At 38.7% G+C, this 24,604-nt stretch overlaps 1 long non-coding RNA gene across 1 annotated transcript; it reads right to left on the bottom strand.

Moving 5' to 3' along the window:
* Window positions 1-707: 707 nt before the first annotated feature.
* On the bottom strand, window positions 708-17,799 carry LOC113644678. Its single transcript, XR_007138075.1, has 3 exons — window positions 17,631-17,799; window positions 8,968-9,051; window positions 708-2,158 (listed from the first exon to the last, which is right to left on the bottom strand). It is a non-coding gene; the product is annotated as an uncharacterized LOC113644678 (long non-coding RNA).
* Between the last annotated feature and the right edge of the window lie 6,805 nt (window positions 17,800-24,604).

Here is a 24,604-nt window from a genome sequence, read left to right as displayed (position 1 = left end):
GGGAAATAGAGAATGGAGAGAATGGAGAGAGAGAGAGAGAGAGAGAGAGAGAGAGAGAGAGAGAGAGAGAGAGAGAGAGAGAGAGAGAGAGAGAGAGAGAGAGAGAGAGAGAGAGAGAGCAATACCCTTTCGTCTGTGTGTTTATCATATCATGGCTGGACAGAAGCCCAGAAATGCCAAAGTTAGCCCAGTGCATCACGTCCTGAAAGGATACAAGAAAAACATTTTATCCAGAATTGATTGTATTATAAGCTTAGAACACACCATCTAATTTCCCCATCACTTTTTCTCCCAGTCTTTTGCCCCCACCCACTTTTTCCTGTACATTCTTCACATCTGACAGTTTAGCAGCTTATGAATGCAGAACTCCAATATTCCTTCCACTTCTTCTTATTCTTTTCAGGTTAAAGGCTTTTCTTGTTGTTGTCCTCACATTTTCCCCTTTTTTGGATATTCCTTTGCAATCAGGATATTCACTCCAATGTTCCTAATCTCTTCTTGCTCAGAGAGTGCATTTTCTTGAGCTCTGACAAACAGTGGAACTGCATATATCTCCTGGCTTAACTCACACAAACATGAGCATGCATTCACACAATGAAAATGTTTGTTTTATTTTTCTGAATTAATTTCTAATACAACAATTTTTATTACAAATGATATTATTGTTACCAACTTTAACAGATTTACAAAATGTATAGTATTTGGTTCTTAGTATTTGGTGGTTATGCTTTAATGCTGATTCATTTTAGATCAACTTCATGCTTTGAAATAGGAGATTAGACATGAAGAGAAGCTAATCATTTTTACAAAGCAGTTAACAGGGTCAATATAACATATTTGCTTAAATAGAGATATAGAAATGGAGTCAAGAAGATACTGATTTTTTTGACATTTACTGTCTTTGTTTGAATCTATCTATCTATCTATATTTAATATATATAAGGTTTTTAATGCAGTCTTTTACTTTTGAACCCCACTGTAGATATGTGTTGTAACCATGAAATCATCCAATGCTGTGCATAATTATAATCATGTGTGTAGAAAATTATAATTACTGAACACATTTAATTTATTATTTTTCATACTGGTAATTAATTTCCATTTTAGGAAAAAAAATTGGCTTCCCTAGGCAGTGATTGCGTCTGTCAGTTCAGTAAATACATTTTGTCCATTGCAGAACAGTGGGAGCAACCTCATGGTGAGCTTCTGATGACAGAAAAAAATAATAATTACATCTGATTGGACAGACCCTCACTCATCGTTATCCAGCTTCACGACAGGTCTACTGTATTGTCAGCACCACATAGGAGTAACAACACAAGCCAATCAGCCGAGCTCATGGGAGGCCCATAGAACAGCAGCCTGGCTCATTACACTGGGAATCCACAAGCTCAGGACTTTGGGTCTTCTTACCATTTCTCATCCAAATTCTTAGCCTCTCTCTGCACTTCATGTGGTCTGTTCAGTATTTACAAGATGGATAGAAGTGCGGTTGTAGCTTACGTGTGAGAGCCACGTTTTGCCAGGTCATTCGTCCATGCTCGAATGTTGAAGCAGCTTTGTGCAGCTAGTCTCAGTTTCCAGGCAATTATCTCACCAAGACCGAATAAGGAAATGAATGCTGCAAATGCAAATTAATTTCTTAAACCAAATAAGCATACCCCGTGCAAGCTCGTTGAAAGAATAACGTTCATTCCATACATATGTGGAGCTGACCGGTACTGAAACAAAGGAGCATCAGTCATGATGATTCCCAGCTCTGCAAGTGAAACTGGAAACCATATCAGTTGCATCATCACATCCTGTGCAAATTTCATTGCCAAACACTTGGCCATGATGATTCACTGCAGTGATTCCAATCCAAACTTCAGATAATATAAATCTCAGCAACTAAGAAACCTCTCAAAATGGTGTGAATAACCACATGCTTGACTCCAACCTTTGTTCAGTGAACTGGTAGTAAAATAAGAATCAGAGTCCCATTGCAGTATCCATGCATGTGATCCCCAGAGAGGGTGGAGTACAGTGCAAATACACGGTCACACAATGACTCACTTATTCCATCCATGACCTCATCAGTAGTCGACCCCTGGGGCTTCTGGGAACAGGAGTGGAAAGGGAGCGTGGGGGTTTGGGTGGAGACAAATAGGCAGGTCATCTTCCATGGAAACAAAACATGGAATAAAGATAAAACAAATGAGGTGAGGGTTTGCTACTGGAAACAGGTGTCTTGTGTTGTGTGGCCTCATTTAGTAGCACCAACAGGCTTACATTCAGCATTGCGTCAGATAAAAAATATGCTACATGTAATGGTAATGAATGGGGCTGAGTAGTAGGGCAGCAGGTGGTAAGCAAAGAGCAGCTTTGTTAATGTGGCAGAACCACGGATACGTCTATAACAAAGCACATATTATTCTACATTATTATTATACCCTTTGGCCACCATTCTACCGCTTCCTTTCTGTCCTGTAAAATTACAGGGTTGTCTAGGTATGAAATGTGAAAATATTTTTTGGACAAAATGCAGATTTAACAAAAATGCCAAGGTGCATCATATGTTAGTGCATTAACACTCACTATACATGCTGTGCAAGAAAAGTAGTAAAAATATCAACCTAAGGTACACAGGTGGAGGGAGTTCTTAAGGCTCCAAGACCAAAATTCATGTCGTCTGAGGCACACATGGGTCAGAGAGTCCTGGGACAAACCTACTGAGCTTTCTTTCATTTATTAACAATAGTGACCTTTCTGGTTTAGAAGAAAGAAAGAAATGTTAAAATGGAGAGAAAAAAAGTATTTTTTAGTTAAAAAAAAAACCCAAAAATGAATGTTTTATATTATCATTAAACTATTTGATTATCATTTAGATATTTTTAACATATTCTTAGAAATACACAGTAATATGTAGGAGGTTATGGAGTGAGTCTGTCCTAATATGCTTGATAAATATATGCCAATTATGGTGATTCTTTTAGTGGCTGTTTACTGACAAAACATCTATGTTTACTGATTTAATTCAGTTCTCTGTGGGAATATTGTTCACGCTTTATTTACTTCTGACAGGAAGTTAAAGTTGCATGGCTTGTGGGTTAATGGAGTGGAATTTGTATTGCCAAAACATTTTTGGGAATTAGGTCAAGGGCAGATTGTTGAATACTTCATCAATTCGGATTACATACAGAGGTACAGTACAGATTCACTTATTTAAACTGTGGTGCTAGCTTTGGGTTTGGTTTTATGAATCATACATAGTTGTAGCAGTGTCCGACTGACCTCTACACTCCACACACTCTAGACAGCCTCATCTCAGTGACAGATGTGCTTCTATAAACACAGCAGCCCCCCAGAGAGAACAAAGGGCAGGACATTGACCCCAAGGCACAAACAGAGACACAAGTGAGTCAAGTAAATGAATGAGTGGGTGACTAAATGCAAGCGTATGGGTGGATTGATACTTTTTCAGCCACGATAGTGCGGCAATTGTCTCCTTTTCTGTCCTTGCCTTGGCATACAGAGACAACAAGCCAGTTTTTCCTCTAATCCCTTGCTGTGTGTTGAGACAAGCAAGAACATCACACCAACCCTGTCTGTCCACACCTCAAATCTACAGTATGTCTGCTCCCTTGTCTTTGACTTTGGTAGTGTGGCTGTTGTGGTAATAATAAGGAGGAATAGATTTGTCTTGTGTCTAGTTAGACAGTATGGTAATGATGCTGTGGTGACTCATGCATCACAGACCTCTCTATATCCACACAGTCTACAGTGCTGAGTTACAAATACTCCCCCAAGAGACATCAAAATACGTTTTTAACACAAACACGACTTGCAGGTAACCATAAGCATGGCTGTATATGAAAGAAATCTCTATGGTTTGATCCAGAGAGAATAAAAAAGCAGGACAGGAAGAGAAAATAAACGCTAGGACAAAAGAAGTAGTGATAACAAAAACATGAAACAATGAACAAATGCACAAGTAAGAGAGGCAAAATGTGGAACTGTAGCATCAAACCCACAATACTGGAGGTATAAAGAGACTTGTGTGAAATAGCAAATAGTATTTGAGTCCCTGAAGCTGTTTCAGGACAAGTTTGGTGACTTGCATGCTATATTGTCAGAAAATGTGCTGCTGGGGATTAAGTGTGGCGGTAAGAGACCACATGTTAGCAGAGTCATTTCACAGGCCAGAACATATCTACAGTACCTCCAGAAAGTATTCACCCCCCCCCCCAGGTTATTTCTCTTTTTGCTGTATTTTAACATCAAATATGAGCTTTTGCAGCAATTATAGGTTTGTAAGGTTTTTTTGTTTTTGTTTTTTTTTTATATTCGTGTTTTCTTCCATTCATCAATGCAAATTTTCTCTCTCTCTGCAATTTCCTCCAAACTGCAGAAGAAGAATGTCCATGAACAGCATTTTCACACTTTTAATGTGTTCTTACTTTTGTAGCAGATATACAAATGTCTGAATCACACTCGTTGATCAGCAACTATTTTTAAGCAAATAAAGTCATTCAGTGATATTAGAGGAAAATACAAGCTCAGAAAGATCAAGAACCTGTTAGCCACTGCAAATATTATCTAAATATGTTAACCTGCATCCTTTGATTTGATGGAACTTGATGGTCTGCAAAAGATTTTGATTATTTTGGCCAGAAATAAAATAATAAGAACAATATTAAGAGGAATCAGATATTGTTGCATATTTTGTAAAATACTTTGAACAAATGCTTTCAAACTTGGCTCAGATCAGATCTGTGGTGCCCAATAAAGAGCTCATGGTGAAGCTATAAAGATTGAAAGCATCTCACCCAAGTGTCTAACCACTCTAATTGCTATGGCTAGATGAACAAATGCTTCTCTCTGATGTCTGTTGGCTCAGTCTGTTCTGTGTGGAAAATAAGACACATCGTGAGAGCATAATACACTTGAAAAAAAAAATCCTTACCTTTTCCAGAAATGGCACAACCTATAATAAAAAGTGTGTGTGTGTGTGTGTGTGTGTGTGTGTGTGTGTGTGTGTGTGTGTGTGTGTGAGAGAGAGAGAGAGAGAGAGAGAGAGAGAGAGAGAGAGAGAGAGAGAGAGAGAGAGAGAGAGAAAGCCACATTTACAAAATGGTACTTGTTAAAAATGATGTAGAACACAGGCCTGGTTCTTCTAGACACTGCAAATCTACTCTGTTCATAAATAGTCATTTTATTGAACTCAGTTTAATTGTCTTCATTACAGAAATAACCTACAAGGCATGCAGCTCTGGAGTAGAGCTTGAACCACATTAGCATCTATATTAGCAACTAAATGCATCAGCTCATGTGCTGCCAACCTGCCGCAAGCCCCTTTATGCTGGATGGTGGAAATGAGAAGCCCGGCACTGCAATGAACAGCGCTCTGCTCTCCAAATCCGATGCCTGCGGCTCTCATATCAAAGTGATGACTGTTCCAAGCAGTATGGGGGTTAAACCAGAGACAAAGATCTCACCGGGGAGTGTTCAGCCCCGTAATACAGCCCTCCTCCGTGGGCATAGCCCCTGTGGCATGCCATTAAGGACAAACGCGGACTGGTATGAGTCAACTCGTATGAGTATAAGAGAAAGAATGCTCAAGAGGCTGAAGTGAGACCTGGGTTTTAATTTCCCAAGAGAGGCCCAGAGGGACTGTCAAATGTCAGGGACTGCTACCTCTTTTTCTGTTCCATTCTATCTGAAAAGCTTTGTCTCACTGCAGGTGATGTTGCAGTAGGTGGAACACATTTTGATAATGACACCCTGCTATCATTATTATTCTCTCTGGCTGACAGTACAGGTGACTTGCCCAGGGCTTTTGTGCAGAGACTAGCTATTTTAAAATGCAATATACTGTACCTGTGTAATCTACATTCAGTGCTCTTTGTCGGAGGCAGTAATAAGGGTCTAAAATGGCCTGTAACAGTACTGCATGCCCAGAAACCCACCATCTTTTAACCAACTGGCTAAACTATTGCACTTTTGACCATATACAGTAATATACAATTATGAAAGGAACATTATTAAGAATCACTCTATCCAATGTCTGGTCTGGTTCATCTCAAGGTGTTTTTAACAAATATTGCCCCAGGGAGTATTTTCTTTGTGCCCTCACCTCTGGCTTGCTCATTGTGGATGAATTTAGATCCTGAATGTATATATTTCTGTAAATTGTCTATGCGATAATGTCCACTGTTAACACCGTTATAATAAAATTACATTGAATTTGAAAAAAATCTTGAAAAGGTTCATTGTCATTAAGATGATTGGAAAGCTGTTAGGATGAAACCGTGCTTCTCATTGCATGACCCTATATGTGTATATAGAGAAAATTGTCGGCAGGTGGAACTACAGCAGGCAGAATATGACATAAAGGCAATGTTCAGGCAGTCCAATCTTACTGAGGGCTGAAATGATGAAAGATTTGCAAGTTCAATGTTCTTCTTATATTAATACAAGCATATGAGTAAGAGATAAAACAACTTGGTCTGCTGAGATTCATTCTTCTGGGAATTTAGAGGTATTTACCTTTCTCCAGAAAGAACTGAATTTTGTACTTTGACTATTTCTTTCTGACAATAACTTTACAATGCTCCTGGAAAGGCTCCAGTAAATTAGGACAATGGTTGACTTGTGACTAACAGCTGTTCTGAAAAGGTGAGGGCTAAAAGGCTTGCTCAAGTCTTTCTCCCAGACGCTAGCTCCCAATTGTACATTTCTAAATTACACCACAGGGTACTTTCTACATAAATGTGCCTCATAGAGTCACAGAGCATTTCAGAAGAATTTCAGAAGAATAAATTCAGCACACAGGTCAAGTCTTGTCTTAGGTTTATCGGTATATCATGATGCCTAATTCAGTGTTCACATTATTAACAATGTAATGTTATTAAGACCTGAAATTGAAGCTGCAGCACAGGCAGATACTGTAGCAGGACGGAGTGAAGATGTAGTCCACATTACATTCTCCAGTCTGCCACCGTTGCCTTATTTTGAATCAGGAAAACCCTGGTACGTGACAGGAGGAGGGAAGTGGGAGGGGGACAACAGAGTGGAGAAACTCATAATCCCCTTGCTTCTCTCTCTCTCTCTCTCTCTCACGCTCACTCTATTTCTCTCTCTCTTTCTTTCCACGGTGACAGCAAGAGGTGGTGTGAAGGTTTTCGGCTCAAACAAGAAATTGAATTTTGCCTCCGTCTCCCTGAGCTCATATTTATGACTGTGTCACAGCCTGCTGCATTGCACCGTCTGTCTAAGCGAATGTGTGGGCAAAGCAGAGATGAGCGAAAGCTTCCTGTGCCCACACACACCTCCCCAACCCATATACATATTTTTATCAAAACAAACATTCATGCACAACAACCTCACACAGGTCAGAAATGTTTGCTGGATGACACCAGCATGGCCTTAACATATGAAACAGAGTGAGAAATTAAATATAGGTTTCACTGGGCTAGTTCAGTGTTATGATGACTACTATATTTGTTTCCGTCTGTAAATGATCATCGCTCAGCCTGTCATGCTGTTTGAGGTTGGTTTTTGTTTTACAACAGTAACATGGATTGCAACATGAAGCATTTCTATTGTACTACAGCATCAACCTTGACCTGGAGATTTCAGACCTGTGACACAGTCAGTTGTGGGAGTGTTTTTGTCTAAAGAGAAAATAAAGAAACAAATAGAATCATAAATGTTTCTTAAGGTCGTTGAAAGTGTGTTTTTTTTTTTTTTTTTTTTTTTTGGATATTTGGCCTCCGTTCAAATTAAATAGCTCTAAGTAAAAAGTAGCTGTTCAAAATACTTGAAGGTCTTTCTGGCTCCTCCAGTCTGGAGAAACGTCAAATGATCTACTAGCAAAGATCCTCTAATTAGGGAAGACTCTCTATTTGTCTGTCACTTATGGTTCCTGTCAATTCAGGAGTAAGAGGCAGCATTCAAAATGCCATACTTAATTTCTATATATGTCAACCAGAACCAATTTGCACTATATGTTTCATACGTTTTCTCCTCAGTGCACAGTAGTACTCTGTAGCTGTCTCTCAGATTCACTTGGGAGCACGGTTACGGCAGAATTACCTTTTCATGGTTACTGTGTGTTGACATTTAGAGGTTAAATCCCCACACTACTGACCAGAAAAGGAAGGAACAGGGCAGTTAATGTAAACACAGTCATAGAATATTACTAGCTATGTAGCATCAGTATAAATCTTCAGTATCAATCTATCACAGTCAGTTAGGAATGAAAGGCATTGGATGGAAAATATTGCTTAATATTACATGTATTACTTTGTACTCATACCAATAATATGTCGCATAGTCAGAACTAACAAGCTTCGCAGTCACACTTTTTAACACAGACAATAAATTAGATAAGGCATATAGAAATGTATTATACATGAACATTTATGGAAGGTGCTGTGGGTGCCTTCAACAGGAGTCTGGTTTATGATTTAAAAATTAAATAACTGCATCGTCTTGTGGGACACTACAAATTACAAAACCTCTGTAAATCAACGCAAGCAGTAAATAATATTGGTGTCACTGAAAATATACATAATGTTGCCAATTTGGGTAAGAGATAGTATTAGTAGTGTGAACAGTATAAGCCAGAGCAGCAGAGGTTTATGTGGCATGGCTTTGGAGGAACACTGAAGGTTGATGGTTGTACTGTATTTGATTGAAATTTCATTTGAAAACTTCCTAAACTAAAACAGACTCATACACACATACTATCCACACATACATGGCACCTTTCATTTTCTCTCCAGAACAGGGTGTTATGCGTATATGTCGATATGTATGTGCTTCATGCTTCCTACCATGCTGCTATATAACTGAGGAAATTTCAAAAGTGTGTGAAAGAGTGCATGCATTTTGTACCCTGAGGGAAGATTTCAAATTCAGACAGAAGGAGTCAAAGTGGAGTAAATAATATTAGAATGCTGTTTGTGCTCAGATGAGGCTTACCACATGAGGGCTGATGATGCACCCACATATACTTCTTATATTGATCCCCCCCAGATCCCAGATTGTGCAGTGACTGGAACCTGCCTGAGAGATTACAGAGGATATATGTAGTACACATGCATTCAAGAAAGCCAAGGAGGTAAATAATATCATCAGACAGATACAATGTCTGTTTGTTACTCTGACTATCAGAAGGAACTCTGAGCTGTGACCTTTAAATATCCATAAGCATATTTGACGTTCATATCTGAGCCACATACAGTATAATACTCTCTCACTCACTCATTTTCTACCGCTTACCCGAACTTCTCGGCTCATGCACAATCTCAGGCGTCATCGGGCATCAAGGCAGGATACTCCCTGGTCGGAGTGCCAACCCATCACAGGGCGCACACACACACACACACACATACACACACACACACTCTCATTCACTCACACAATCACACACTACGGACAATGTTCCAGAGATGCCAATCAACCTACCATGCATGTCTTTGGACCGGGGGAGGAAACCAGAGTACCCGGAGGAAACCCCCGAGGCACGGGGAGAACATGCAAACTCCACACACAAGGCGGAGGCGGGAATCGAACCCCGACCCTGGAGGTGTGAGGCAAACGTGCTAACCACTAAGGATTAACACTAGCATTAAAGCTCAGCAGTCACACAAACCCTCATGGAATATAGAAATCAGTTATTTGATGTTATGTCAAATACTTCTTGTGTTTGAATTATTGTATCGTCATACTAGCCAGAGAAGAGTGATGGCTATAACATCATTCCCATTGCACAAGAGAATCAAAACTCTAATTTGAACACAGCGTCCCTGTGAGTCTCGATAGCATCTTGTATAATAATTTTCATTATTCAAATCCAATGGCTTCATTTGGAGATAAAATTGCTTTGCGCCCCTTCTGAATGATAGAAGACATCTGGGAAAATGTCATTATGGAACCCAGTGTTAATTTACCTGTCTAAATGAGTGCGCACTTGTGTGTGAGTTTAGCGGTCACCCTGACAACTCAAGACAGCTTAGACAGCACTTACAATAGGGTCATGGTGGGGTCCTGGAAAAAAGCTGTCTCCAGCAAAATATCCTCATTCCCCCATTTTTCATTTGCATGACAGATCTGCAATGCAGGAAAGATAAAGAGACTGGAGCCCTTCAAAATCATTCAGAAAGCCTGAAGGAGTGCCATCCTTATCATCAGAGTGGCAGCAATTTCATACCCAGATGTTTTTAAGAATAGCGATATTGTTAGTTTTTTATCTTTAGATATCTATTATAAATGGTCTGAAGGAGCGGTCAAGTTTACTGGGCATGGCTGATACTGAGAGGATGTGGATGAGTGATGAGGTAATAGCAGAAGTCAAGATGCTGGCTTTGTTAATTTCACAAAGTCTCACGTGAGCAAACAAGGCCAGCAAAACTAATGACGCCCTCCATAGACAGCATGGCCCCTCAATCTATCAGGCATTAGTGCAAAATGGCAGGGCTCATGCACTTGCGCACTTACCCACTCACAAACAGCCTTACTCATTGATCTTAGTTATGGCTACTGTTCAGCATTAATTTATAGTGCCATTATGTTTTCTGCTGTTCTACCCCTGACTGACAAACCAATAGCAACGACTGCTGGAGAGCATTTGGTGCATGCCTGCCAAAACTGCATTACTGTAAAAAGAAAAATCATGTTTACAATCAGGACAATGTGTGCAACAGTACATAGGCATATGCAAGACTTTTATCACCATACAAATATGCATATCACAATGAGCATGACTGCATATAACTCTCTCAATGAAACAGATGTGCACAGTTGTGCACCATCACATGCACTTATCACTGCTTGACAGGCCTCATAGGCGGCTAAAGACAGGGTAGAGGATTTAGTGGGAGATCAAAATGAATTTTGGTTCACAGTCCCACCGGCTCCTGCAGCACACATTGACCCTAGAGAGTGTATCACCTCTAATTGAAGTGACACATGAGAAAAAATGCTGCTCATAATACACAGAATTAATGGATGGAAAAGAGACAACATCTGGAACCACTGTCTGTCAGGCCACCACTTTGGCTAACAGAAAGAATCTTTAAAAATCTCACAGAGGAATTGAGCAAGAGAATTTAATTGGTGCCATTAGGCTTTCTTCTTTTTCTTCTCAAGCAAAAAGCCTGCAATGTAAAAAAAAAAAATTCTGTCAGAAGCCCAGAGTTTGAGTGACAGGAGCCACAGCAGCTGGAGCTGTACTTCATAATCACATTATGTACAGTATGCTCACTGCCCCATTTAGCTCCATGCACCTAGTGGTGGAAAACAAGGGCAAAGGCTTAAAGAGGCCTATTGGCCAGGAACCACACTGCCCCATGCTTGGGTAAAAAAGCAAAGCATATCACAGATAATCAAAATCACAGTTTATACCAAATTATGCTTATTTATTATACTCTGCCACCAAAACATTTCTATAGTAATTAATCTGAAACAGGGGGGCACGGTGGCTTAGTGGTTAGCACGTTTGCCTCACACCTCCAGGGTTGGGGGTTCAATTCCCGACTCCACCTTGTGTTTCCTCCGGGTACTCCGGTTTCCTCCCCCGGTCCAAAGACATGCATGGTAGGTTGATTTGGCATCTCTGGAGAATTGTCCGTACTTTGTGAGTGTGTGTGTGCCCTGTGATGGGTTGGCACTCCGTCCAGGGTGTATCCTGCCTTGATGCCCGATGACGCCTGAGATAGGCACAGGCTCCCCGTGACCCGAGAAGTTCGGATAAGCGGTAGAAAATGAATGAATGAATAATCTGAAGCAGTAATAATAATAAATCAAATCAATTTCTCTAAACAAGAAACAAAAAAATAAATAAATAAAAGATGAAAAACATCTCAATTTACCAGTATATGAATTTCTGAGCTAGGTCATTTGTACACTAGTTGGGCTGAAAGTTTTTAAATTGAATGGACACTCCTCTATTCTCCACCTTATTTTCTTATAGGCAGCACTATGCATCATCCAATTAACAGTAAATCTGGACATTATTTCCAATTCTACAGCAAGCACTCAGTCAAGCAGCTTGCATCCCATCAGATAGTAATGGGCCCGAGTGCCTCTCTTCTAATGAGAGTAATTTGGGAAGGCGTGTTTAGCTAATATGACTGATAACAAGGGCATTGTCTAATTGCACATGTAATGTGTCATTTAGTGCTGATGACTTTCAATAGGAGGGGCTGGCAAAAGTCCTGGATGCTTTGATGGGTATTTTGCCACCAAGAGGGAGAAAGAAACAACTATATTCATTCAGTAGTGCTGAAGCAACTACACATTTCAAACATTTCCATGACTTACAGTATATATTTGCTCATATAAAGTACAGTGCAAAAGTATTAAATATTAAAAGGATTTTCTTCAGTTCTTTTTGGGAATTGTACTTTCACACTTGCTTCTGTTTTAGCAGGTTAATCCTGACAGTCATCATTCTTTTTTTTGTCTGAAAGCGGTCTTTTATGTAATATGATTTTTTCTTTACTGATCTTTTCTTTACAATTATGTAGATTTTGGAATTCTAAAATATTTATTTTACTGAATCAAGGCATCAAATAAATATCTAAGTCAAGAAATATATTAAATATGAAAAAAATGCTCAATAATGTATTAGTAACGAAGATATACCTAATTGATTCCAAAATCCCTTTTGTTAATGGATTTTGTAAAATTCTTTGAAAAATATTCCCTAAACAGGTCAATATCGTTGGAATGAATTCAAATTTCGATTATAGCAGGAGAGAGAGAAAGAAAGAGAATATGAGTGAGAGAGAGAGAGAGAGAGAGAGAGAGAGAGAGAGAGAGAGAGAGAGGGAGAGAGAGAGAGCACAGATTATAACCAGATTGCAGTTTGTATGCATATCGGAGGCACACAGAGCTGGTGTGTTTACGAAAGGGATCATGAGCGATAACCTGCTCCCCAGTTCCCCGCAAGTCTCACAGTTTGGACAGTCAGCAATCCTGCTCAATAATTCACCCATAAAGACAGTAAGTGGCAGTTATACCACCTTTCCTGCTTGAAATTTGAGTCACATCAACCATATGAGGTTGTGAAAATGCTTACCGTAGCTAACGCAGCGTGGCATTATCAGATTTAATTTCTGCCTATGCTCTTCAGCACATCTACACTACACTGCACAATATAAGACTCAAGCAGGAAAATGACACAGAATCAGACACCATCAGCCAATGCAAACGAAGTATCATTTTAGCTTACATCCTAATGCTAATAAGCGAACACTTCAATTACTATACATATTCAGAGGATTTCCCCATCATTAAATCAACCCCATAGACTAGAAAAATGATGTAATTACTTAGGAAATGACTATCAGAAGAGAGCACAGATGTAGTCATTTGAAAAGGAACTAATATTCAATGTTTACAATGAAAATTAGCTATACCCAGAAGCAGTCAAGGTGGGCATGTTCACGAGCACAAATGGCAAATTTGAGGGACAATGGAGTTTCCAGTTTGTAATTTAGTGCATTCAAACCTTCAACAAAAATTTATTTTACTTTGAATATCTAAACAGATTTGTAAAATGTGACGCCTAAGCAATGCTATTCACGCAGCTTATATACACTAGCTGACAAAGTGACTTCATAAGGAAGCTTGTGGTCTGTACAATAATTGCCCATTAGGAAAGGTTTAGAAACCACACAAAAGCTTAAGAAAGGAATTTGATTGCCGGGTGACACCATTAAACTGCTTCACTGCTGGACTGCATATATGTAGGAGGTGCAGAAGTGTAACCGGAGCCAAATGAATGCACTACCATGGGGTTTAGAGGGCTGCAGTTTTCACAGCTCCTGTAGCAAAGCTTCATGGCCAATGTCAGAATCTCATTTGCATTCATGGCAGTCAGCTGTTCTAAAGCTCTGAGGTGTGAGATTCTGTTCCAGGTCAGTTGTACAGGTCCCCTACTTTATGAAACAGACACGTATCTCCCAAGGGAGCCATGAGATGCTCTCTGTGTTGACAAGCACTTAAATATTTTATGTTTTTGCCCAGATAAGTGGCAAGCCAGCAGTGTCTTCTTACAACACAAAAGAGAGCATGTACATAACTCTGTCCATTTGTTCATACGCATTTTATGTTGTCTTCTACTGTATGTTACCTGAATTACACCTGCAGCCAATTAAAATGGAACCCAATGTGGAGAATTTGAGGGTCAGTGGGTGGTATTAAACATAACCCACCATTAACATACACTTCATCCCATGTGAAGCACAATGGGGTAGTAGTGGACGCCAGAAGAGAAAGACCCTTCAAGCAGTGCTCGACTGAGTCAAGGTGTTTCACTTATCTTTCATCAAAAGCACAAAAAACAGCCCTGAAAAAAGCAGTGTGTGGTTTAAAGCATCATAAAAGTTCCCATCGCTGCTGTAGATTCAGCTGTGCCTATGCAATAACTACAGACCAAGACACAACTGTGCATGCTGTTTGGGAAAATAATCAACAGCAGGTGATGTGATGGGAAAATAATTATATGGGAAACCAAAGTTTCCCTAAAGTGCCAACAATTACATGTTATTTCAAATTGTTTAACATTAACAGTTGTTACATCACTACTCTCTTTTTCTTATCCCTTATTAAGACAAAATAAGACAAAAAGGCAAACAGTAATGAGGCACAAAAAAAAAGAAAAAGAAACTGAAAAACAGGAATTCCTCCATCTTGATGATATAAATACAGGTTTCCTTACAGAAAGATTCACTATATAGAGTTTTTAGTTTATTAATTATATTAACATTATATATGTTAAGAAACAAATTTTCGAATAACACCATGTAACCAATATGAGTATATGAGTAAATAGCACATTAATATGCAATATCTATCTGTCAAATCCAACAAAATATTGTGCACAAACATTAATTATTGTACACATTCAGATCATTTCTCATCATTAATTTTAGAACATATACTAGTGAAATGATATAATAACATGAGAAAGCAGTACTAGATCATGATTTTTTTTTTTTTTTCAGTAATAAAACAGTGAACACGGTCAATTCACATATAGACGCCAGTATTGGACATAGAGCAACACAGAGGAACAGCAAGTGTTAGAAAATGCTTTAATGGCCTCATAAAATGGTAGCACTGGTTCACACTATTATATAAGGTAAAATAATGTTTATAGGCATTATAATACTGCCTTCTTGTATAAATGGCCTGAATAAAAATATTCACTCATACTGCCTGTCAGCATAAAAACCCTCGCTCATAATCAGCAGTGTAAGCAACCATTTTAAAATGAAATTGATTTTAAATTGCGTCCATGACAGCCCATCAGCCAAAATAATGTGGAAAGCACAACAGTGATGATGATATGTGGGACATTTTACACTGATGGACCATTCAAATGAGGCAATTTGAGGAAGATTCCACATCTTGTGGTTTTCATGACTGTGGAAATTTAGATTTTCTGAGGTAGTGAGGCAAAAGTTGACAAGTACAGTATATAGGAGAACACATGGGAATACTTAAATAAAGCAACATGGCTGATGTGATTTGTAATTTTAGTATGAAGTATTTCCTTAGTGATTTACCAACCAACAGATCAGGGGAAAGTGATGGTTTTTTTTTCAGTTGAATTATTTTTCATTGGTATTAATTGTAAATAAATAAATAACTAAATAAATGTTAGCTATTCGTATTTGTTTTCTAGATTTCATTCTCGCAACAGTCCTAGCAACAGTCCTTTTAAATAAAAATGTATTGTGTTCACCCGCCCAGGTCAAATACAGGTTTCAGGTTTAAATGCATCATGCCTTCTTATTTCTGTTAAATTATACTGAAATTTCCCAGTGCTCACTTATGCAACATACAGAACTAGCTAATAGAACTGTCATTTCTTGTGTTATCACTTACCCCCTTTTAGCTGCCTGCTTTTACAGTAGTGCCCCGTTATTTATTACAAATTAAACTGCACTGTTTATTTTAAAGACAAGGCTGGTCAAGAGAAGACAGCACTGGAGCATGAGTTGCTTAATCTCCAATTCAAGATACCATAAATGGAGATTTTTATCTCCTTAGCTTCAAAGACTGAACACAAAGCCAGCAGTGCGCTTCCTGATTAATGCATCTGTCATGTAACCAGAGTGAAATACAGTAGAAAGCTAAGACAAGGCTCATACTCTGTCACTAGTCACTAAACAATAAGGCATATGGTTGATTATTATTGCAGTCTATATAAAATAATGACTATCTCATATAGACCACATAAGTTGCATTACATCACTTCTGAACCTTAATACACATGTAAAAGTCCAGATTTTTTCAAAGTGACTGCATTGCCTTTTGCTTGCCCTAATTGCATATCAAGTATGGGGTAAACTATACGTAACTAATTAGAGAGTCAGCAGTCACATTCTGTAATCTTTCTGTTCATAAACTTGTGCTCTCTTATGACTGCTGTTAGCTCAGCTGATAGAGGCTAATATGAAGAGACTGCATTTTCCCTGTTTGCTGAGGTGTGCTTGCTGTGACATCTTTGACAAATGGTGCAATGTGGCATGATCCACAGAGAGTGTGGTACAGCACTGCAAAGCCCAAACAAGTTTACTGCAAACACAACACTGCTAGCACACAGCATTAAATTGCATATTTCTCCAAGGTTAGCACAAAGCAAACATGACAACATCTGCTTGGTTACATGACTTATAGCAGTCACACATTTCCTTGTGTTCATATTACGGTACGGATGAGATGACCCTGAGCTTCCGATATCATTTGTTATGAAAGTTGATTAATTTACTGTTAATTTAACGCAATTATTCTCCCTTTTAAGTAAAATACTAAAACAAATTGCTGTCACATAAGCAACTTCACTTTGTTGAGACAATAAACAAATAACTCCTCCAGATTATTTCCTTGAATTTCCAGGAACTGAATAAACTATGAATACATCATTTTATAAAACTAAATAAATGTAATATATGCATTTTTATTATTCTTTTTCTTCTTTTTTTTTTTACAGCCAATATTATCTACTCTTTTCATTGTATTTATTGGCTCAAGTACATTAGGACCAGCATTTCATTACAGGGGAAGTCTGGTATTACTGGTAGCATTCTAAAGACCAAAATGATGCAGTAAGGAATTTAGCAAAAGACCGATGCAGAATCAGAAATCTGCAATATATATATATATATATATATATATATATACATACATTGAAATGTTATTTTGTCTCCCCAACAAGCAGCTCTCCTGGACATATGGCAGCTACCATCGTTTAATATATACTACAGGATTGAGGTTATATAATAAATGTTGTAATGCTGTAACAAGTAATATTTGATAATCTGTTTTTTAATTAATATTATTATAATAGTTGTGCACAAAAAATTGCTTTTAGATAAAAAAACAATGTTGACATTTATTTACATTCAAGTATTAGAACATTTGGTACAGTTATGTTTTTTTTTATTAAGTATTTATACCTAGTATGTATTGTAATCTGCTGTTTTGACACTTTCTATTGATCCCAGGAATTTTATAAACAGACTGTCAAGCTTGAGGAGTGCCTTATACATTGCAGTCTGTATAATGGCTCCAAATATATGAATATATTTGTCATTTAATACTCAGCCTGTTAAATTTACCCCACCTACCCCATAATGTCCAATGCACCTGCCTCCAACCTCGCCTCCAGCTCCTAAGCAGACTCTCCATCTGCAGGTGTGTTTCTGCTCACAGCTGTCAGCTCCAATGACCAAAGATGAATAGGACTTTGATTTCTTCTTCTTGTTCTCTCTCTCTCTCTCTCTCTCTCTCTCTCTCTCTCTCTCTCTCTCTCTCTCTCTCTGTGTGTGTGTGTGTGTGTGTGTGTGTGTGTGTGTGTGTGTGTGTGTGTGTGTGTGTGTGTGTGTGTGTGTGTGTGTGTGTGTGTGTGTGTTATTGTAGTAAGTTATAGGGAAAGCCTTCGTCTCTTCCTCCCTCCCTCTAGCTGTGACAGCCACCCACACACAAGGCTACTGTGTCACTATGCATGCATGACTCACAGAGCTCTCCTTCATCTCTTGGTGCAGTACACCAGTTGTAAAAGATATTCTACACTAATAGAAAAAAGCAAAGAGAAACCCTACAGGTTATAGCAAGACACAACGCTTCAATAAATTACCGAACACAACTAACACACACAGTAGGTAAGATGTTGGATTAGAAGGATGTGAGTTTAAATCCCAGAGATGCCAATTTGCCACTGCTGGGCAAGATATAGATACAACATACATTACAGATAGAGCATCTGTATGTGTGTGTGGGTGAGAGTGTATATTTTATACATGGTGTAGTACATTTATTGAAAAGAAAAATGAATATCAATACACAACTCTGCAGTGAGTTTCGCCGTCATATTCTCCCTCATGTCCATGTGGTTTCCATCAGTTTTCTCCACCTCATAAAAAAACAAAACTGGCCATATGTAAAAATGAGTGCATGAGGAAGAAATATGCAGTACAACACATTTCACACACAGTGTTCCCGATACAGGCTGCCTAGGATAAAGTGGTAAACTGAGGAATGACTCCTGAATGAATGACTCCTTTACAAATGTCTATATATTTTGACATTTTTGCTTAAAAGTGAACATATCGTCTAACACCTTCACACAAATTATATACACAAATATGTTAAGACAGACACTTGCTGAAATTCATGCTATCCTCTTGAATCCAGTCTATATATAACATGTGCCACAGAGGAAGGTTCATGCGTGATTGTGGCTGTCGTTCCCATTCATCTCACAAACAGAGGGGAGTCTACATGACAGCCAGCAGAGCCTCCACTTAGTGACAGCTCTGACCTTCTTCGATTAGGCATCTATATTTCCTCTCACTCTTGCAGGGCAGTCCCTGGGTATAATGGCAGTGTTGACAGTGAAGTATGACAGTTGAGAGTGTTCGACCTTGGGCAACCATTTACAGCCAGATTCGTACACACTCAGAGCTGCTGATGTGCACATGACCTTGCTATCAGATTTCAGACCTCCATCACTCCCAATCCGAGTTGGAGAGGGGATCTCATTTCCTAGGCCAGGAGCTCTCTTTTTTTATGCCTTGCTCTGCCATTTATTCAGCTCTGCATCACTACAAGACCATGAAGAAACCTTCTGATGGGATTTTGAAGAGGTAGCTTCAATCCTATGCACTGAAATGTAGTGAGACTCCATACTGAGAGGAACAAATTATGGACATTGAACAACCTCCAGATGGACAGTGACAGTCTAATTTAGCTCAAGTAGGTCAAATTTAAGTGAAATAGTAACGATGTTCTACATTTAATAATAGTGAATCATTTTACAGAAGCAGGACAATCGTTTCGAAAATGTAATTCCAATTCTGCTGTTTTCTATATTAAGTGAAGTAACATACGGCTAAGTATGGTGAAACATACTCAGAATTCGTTCTCTGCATTTGACCCATCCAAAGTGCACACACACAGCAGTGAACACACACACACACCGTGAACACACACCCGGAGCAGTGGGCAGCCATTTATGCTGCGGCGCCTGGGGAGCAGTTGGGGGGTTCGGTGCCTTGCTCAAGGGCACCTCAGGCGTGGCCGGCCCGAGACTTGAACGCACAACTTAGGATTACGAGTCAGTCTCTCTAACCATTAGGCCACGACTTGCCCCAGTTTTCACATATCCCAGGTTATGGGGTCAGAGCGCAGGGTCAACCATAAGGACGGCACCCCTGGAGCAGGTGAGTTTAAGGACCTTGCCCAAGGACCCAGCGTTGATGCTCAGCAGCTTGTGGACTCGAACCCCGAACTTCTGAACAAGATCCCAGCGCCTTAACCAGTGGATCATCCCATCCTTTATAATGCAGAGTACATTTGAAATGCATAATAATGTAGCAAAAATAACATGACAAAAGTAATAAACATGCACACATACACTATACTAAGTAAAATAAGCCTCATGTTGATATAATTACACACAATAGTACCATTTGCATTTCTGAACTGTTTTACATTAGGCTACCTAATTGGACACAGATACACAGGTGTACATTTCAGGAATTAGTAGAATATGTAATAATAGTCTCAAAGACAGTTAAGTTTTAGATTCAGATATTTTGGCTACTCTAGCGACATACCCACCAGGTTGCTAATTAGAAGGATATAGTCTTGCAAAAATTTTACTGAGTAGTCAAGAACACTTGAGAATAGAGGGTGTATGACATCTCCAGAGAGATGTGAGTGTATTTCAGACACTTTTTTCTATGGTTTGGTCTCTGTGTGGTCTTTCTTTTCCACCCAAAGTGAGTTGAAGAACGTGTGTGCGCATGCATGTGTGTGTTAGCAAAGATGAAATGCATTGAGTGGCATAAAAGAAGTGTTTGTGTCTTGTGCTCGGGGGGGATGTTTATCTTGCTCAAATGTTCTCTACAGCAGGAGACTGAAGTCAGTCAGACTTCTATGAAACTCAGTTTGCCTTTTTTCTTACTTTTTTTTTATTATTTTTTTTTACCTCCTGCCTCTTTGCATTGACTTGCAATTACTGCTTATGTTTTCCCAGAAAGGTGACAGCTATGATGCAGAGATTCTAATTAGAGAGGCCTCACAATCTCTACTTGAACTACATGCAGTCCTCTCACAGGGGGCTGCCAGTACAATAAGACTATACTGAGATAACGGAGGACCTTCTGAACGACAGCCAAGGCCAACCACTGTGGGGAAGGCCAGTATCCAGGCAAATCTTTTAATGTGGTTTGTCAATTTAGCTTATTAAGAATAGACCACAGGCACAGGGAAAGGTCACAAACAGCCTTCATTTACCAACCTAGTGAAAATAAACAAAAAAATAAATATTGACTTGGTAAGTAATCACTGGTGTAGTCATAATAACATAATAATGGAATTTTATTACATAAGTTTTTGTCCCTGTGTCAACAGTACGAGTCTATCGATTTAATGAGTGCAGTTCTAAGCAACGCAGTAAACAATACAAGCAAGTTTGTATAAGAATAATCACCAACAACATGAAACCACAAACTCAATGATTCGAAATAGGATAAACAATGCTCTTCGAAAGAGCAAAATGATCTTTATCAGACAAAAGCAAAGCAGCAGACAAGGGAAACCTGGCTTCAGGTAAATAGAAAAACCACCATAATCTTCACAGTCCTAATCAATTCAGCATCACTCCTCTCTTCTCTCCTCTCATCCCCATTACACTGGCTCACTCAATTAAGGAGATTATCATCAGGTAAGAGTGGAGGTTGGTGTGTGAGCAACTCTGTTGCAATGTGGGACTGGAGCTCAGCTCGGCAGCCAGGAGGAAATCAATTGAGCCACCATTTCCACCCCAACAGAGCATCTGCAAAATGATATCCAGCAGCCTCTGTGAACGTGTGGCATTATGAAAACGATTAGACCAGCCTTTCTAGCAAGTATGGCACTGCAGGAATAAATGGATGGACGGACAGACAGACAGACAGACAGACAGACAGACAGACAGACAGACAGACAGACAGACAAACAGACAGACAGACAGACAGACAGACAGACAGACAGACAGACAGATAGATAGATAGATAGATAGATAGATAGATAGATAGATAGATAGATAGATAGATAGATAGATAGATAGATAGATAGATAGATAGATAGATAGATAACAAGTATCTTCCAGAATACACAGCAAAAATAATGATGTCACACAAGATACATGGCCACTCTGAAGGCATTTTCTGAAATGCTGTTCCACAACTAAGCCAAAGAACTGAAAAGTGACCTCACTGGGAAAGATGGATGTCATGTGGGAAATCTCTGCCAGGCACAAGATATATATGTTCTATATTTTTACACTTGCCATAATACTAGGTGGGCTTAGGATCCAGTTTATTAAAAGGCTAGAGCGTCTCTGAAGTGTGGCACACAAATCAAGTGTCAGGCAGTACAAAAAAGACCTATGTAAACTGAACTGTTTATATCTACAACAGATCCCAAGACGTCGACTGAAGCCTCAAGAGCAGAGAAAATACTTCACTTTACTGCCTTTAGACTGATTTAGTCCCCACTACCTAACCCCCCCCCCCCCCCCCTCAGGGATTTAGCGCTGCCCACCTCTACCACTCAAACTACACTTTAAACTGAACATTCAGTCTGTAACCTATTTACAGTTTTATTTATTTTGGATCAAAAAAGAAACCACAGTCTATTCACTATATAGTGCACTAGTTTTTGTAAAACATGTCTAAAAGCATAAGGAAGAATATACTGAAAAATAACACTGCCATAAAATAACACCATGCATTGCGCCAATATCAAAGCATGCACCATGTAGTGTGGATGGAATTGCCATTTCAGACCCCATGCAAGAATCTAGACTCTTAAAGCTGGGCTACAAACAACTTATAGACCCACTCACACAAATATAGACCCACCCAGTAAGTAATGTTTTACCCCAGCAAGGTGGATTTAGCATGTTAAATCTGTATGCTCAGTTAAAATGACTACACTGGACTCCCTAATTGGGTTATTGATTATGAGCAGTTATCAAACACAGGATTAGGAGATTAGGATGAACCTGGCCCTGTACTTTGAGATATTACAGAGAAATAGTGAAATCATTTTAACCGACTAGGAGTTTTAATATAACATTAATTGTATTAACATATTTAGCTTCTAACATTCTAAAATATTAACATTATTTCTATTAAAATAATGTTAGTTAGCATACACTTTTGCTGACAGGCTGACACTGGTTATCAAGCTAAACATATTAAAAGCTATGCCTGCATAATGATTAGATATTACAGAACGGTCATTTTGAATGTTTTAACTAAATTACATATTGATTTAAAGATAATTCCAAAACTTACATTTCATGGAGTTTCATCTGATTTCTTTGACCTTTTTCTTGGTCTCAAGTGCAGTGGAATATTCCAGAAAATGAAATATGCCTATTTACCTGAAAGAAAACAGGTAAATAGGCATCAGGTTTTTATTGCTGATGAATTTTTTGTCCTCTGTCAGTACCCTAAGCACCAAATGCTTTTAGCAACTGCTTCTAAGTAAACTGTTTAAATGTCATTGTTTTACTTTGCTGCTTATCTCAGATTATTACAAATGCAGAATTTCAATTACAGGCAATAAATAGATAGATAGATAGATAGATAGATAGATAGATAGATAGATAGATAGATAGATAGATAGATAGATAGATAGATAGATAGATAGATAGATAGATAGATAGATAGATAGATAGATAGAAAAGTAAAGAAGAATGCATCGATTGCCTCTGTTGGCTAGAGAGGGAAATCAAGCACACTCCTCTATACTCACTCCACACTCACCTATAAGCTACAGGCCTGAGCCCTGAACACTTAAGCCTTGGCTCAGACAGTGATCCAATCATCCACAGACAGTCTGGAGCACAATAATACAGCATTTTACACAACGACAGGGGAGATTTTAATGCAAAACACAAGCACTACATGAGGTAGGAGACAGGCAAGGGAGGAGGAAATGCAGCTTAAGGTGTTAAAGCATGCATTTACCTGCACATTAGAGCTTAAAATAAGACAATGACTAAGGATAAGTCATTAACTGTCATAATCAGGTGCTGGTTCCATAGGTTAAACCTCATATTATTTGGTTCTCTTCACATTCACTTGTTTGTTCAGAGCACCAAACGAAAAGACTTACAGACTCCAGGAAAGTAAATAAAAACTAAGTAAGTAAAACTGCTTTGTGGAATATCCATTGTTAAAAGTGTCAGAGTAAAATAGTAAAATAAAATGAATTTACATGTACTGTCCATTCCATGGATAGTATCAGTAGTCTATATAAGACACAGTAGCTAAAATACTATTTGAATAGGAAAGATAGGAAACATTTCTTGTGCTGCCTTTATGTGCATTTGGAATTATGCTCAATATAAATCACTGACCTTCATCTCTTTAAGTCTTCACTTCAAGTGGGAGCTTCAGAAATCATTTGGATACTTGACATTCCTGACCTGCTACTTATCTTTTCATCATTGTGGAAGAAGGACGTTTTCAATACTAAATCTAAGAAAATTCTCTGTTTCTCTGGTGCTCATCCAACTGTTGACTGTAAGATAGCAGTTAATTGCCAAAGCATTTTAATAGATCACAACCATCCATGTACTGACATGTACTGACAATGATTGCAACAAATTCGGTTAGCTAGATTTAAACACTGTTATATATTTCATTGTTGTGCAACTGTAAGGGCAGGGAGTAGCCCAAGGAAAACATTAATTCTGACAAAGTACAGTCAAGAAACTACATTTTTCTGGCTGTTTCTGTCTCAGTCAGATCAAACCGCTGTGAAGAGACACAGCTAGAGAACATTATCTCAATTTATGTACTGCCAATTCACAACCTCTGTCCAAGAGACCTTGGCTGAGCAACTAAAGAGGGTGAAAATCTACAATTTCTCTGTCTAATAGGAAAGGACTGTCTGGTTGTTGTTTTTTTTTACCAGGATTTAGCTTTGTTAAAAAGGGGTAATTAGAAGCACTCATTGCCATAGAAGAGCAAAGTATAAGAATAACAAATGTAAAAGTTAATACTGCTTTTAAAAGCCCAGCAATTACATTTTCAGCCCT

The sequence above is a fragment of the Tachysurus fulvidraco genome, chromosome 16, assembly GCF_022655615.1.
Source record: "Tachysurus fulvidraco isolate hzauxx_2018 chromosome 16, HZAU_PFXX_2.0, whole genome shotgun sequence".
In the NCBI taxonomy this organism is placed as follows: domain Eukaryota; kingdom Metazoa; phylum Chordata; class Actinopteri; order Siluriformes; family Bagridae; genus Tachysurus; species Tachysurus fulvidraco.
Note: the sequence above shows the minus strand (reverse complement) of the source record. Positions and strands in the feature narration are given on the sequence as shown.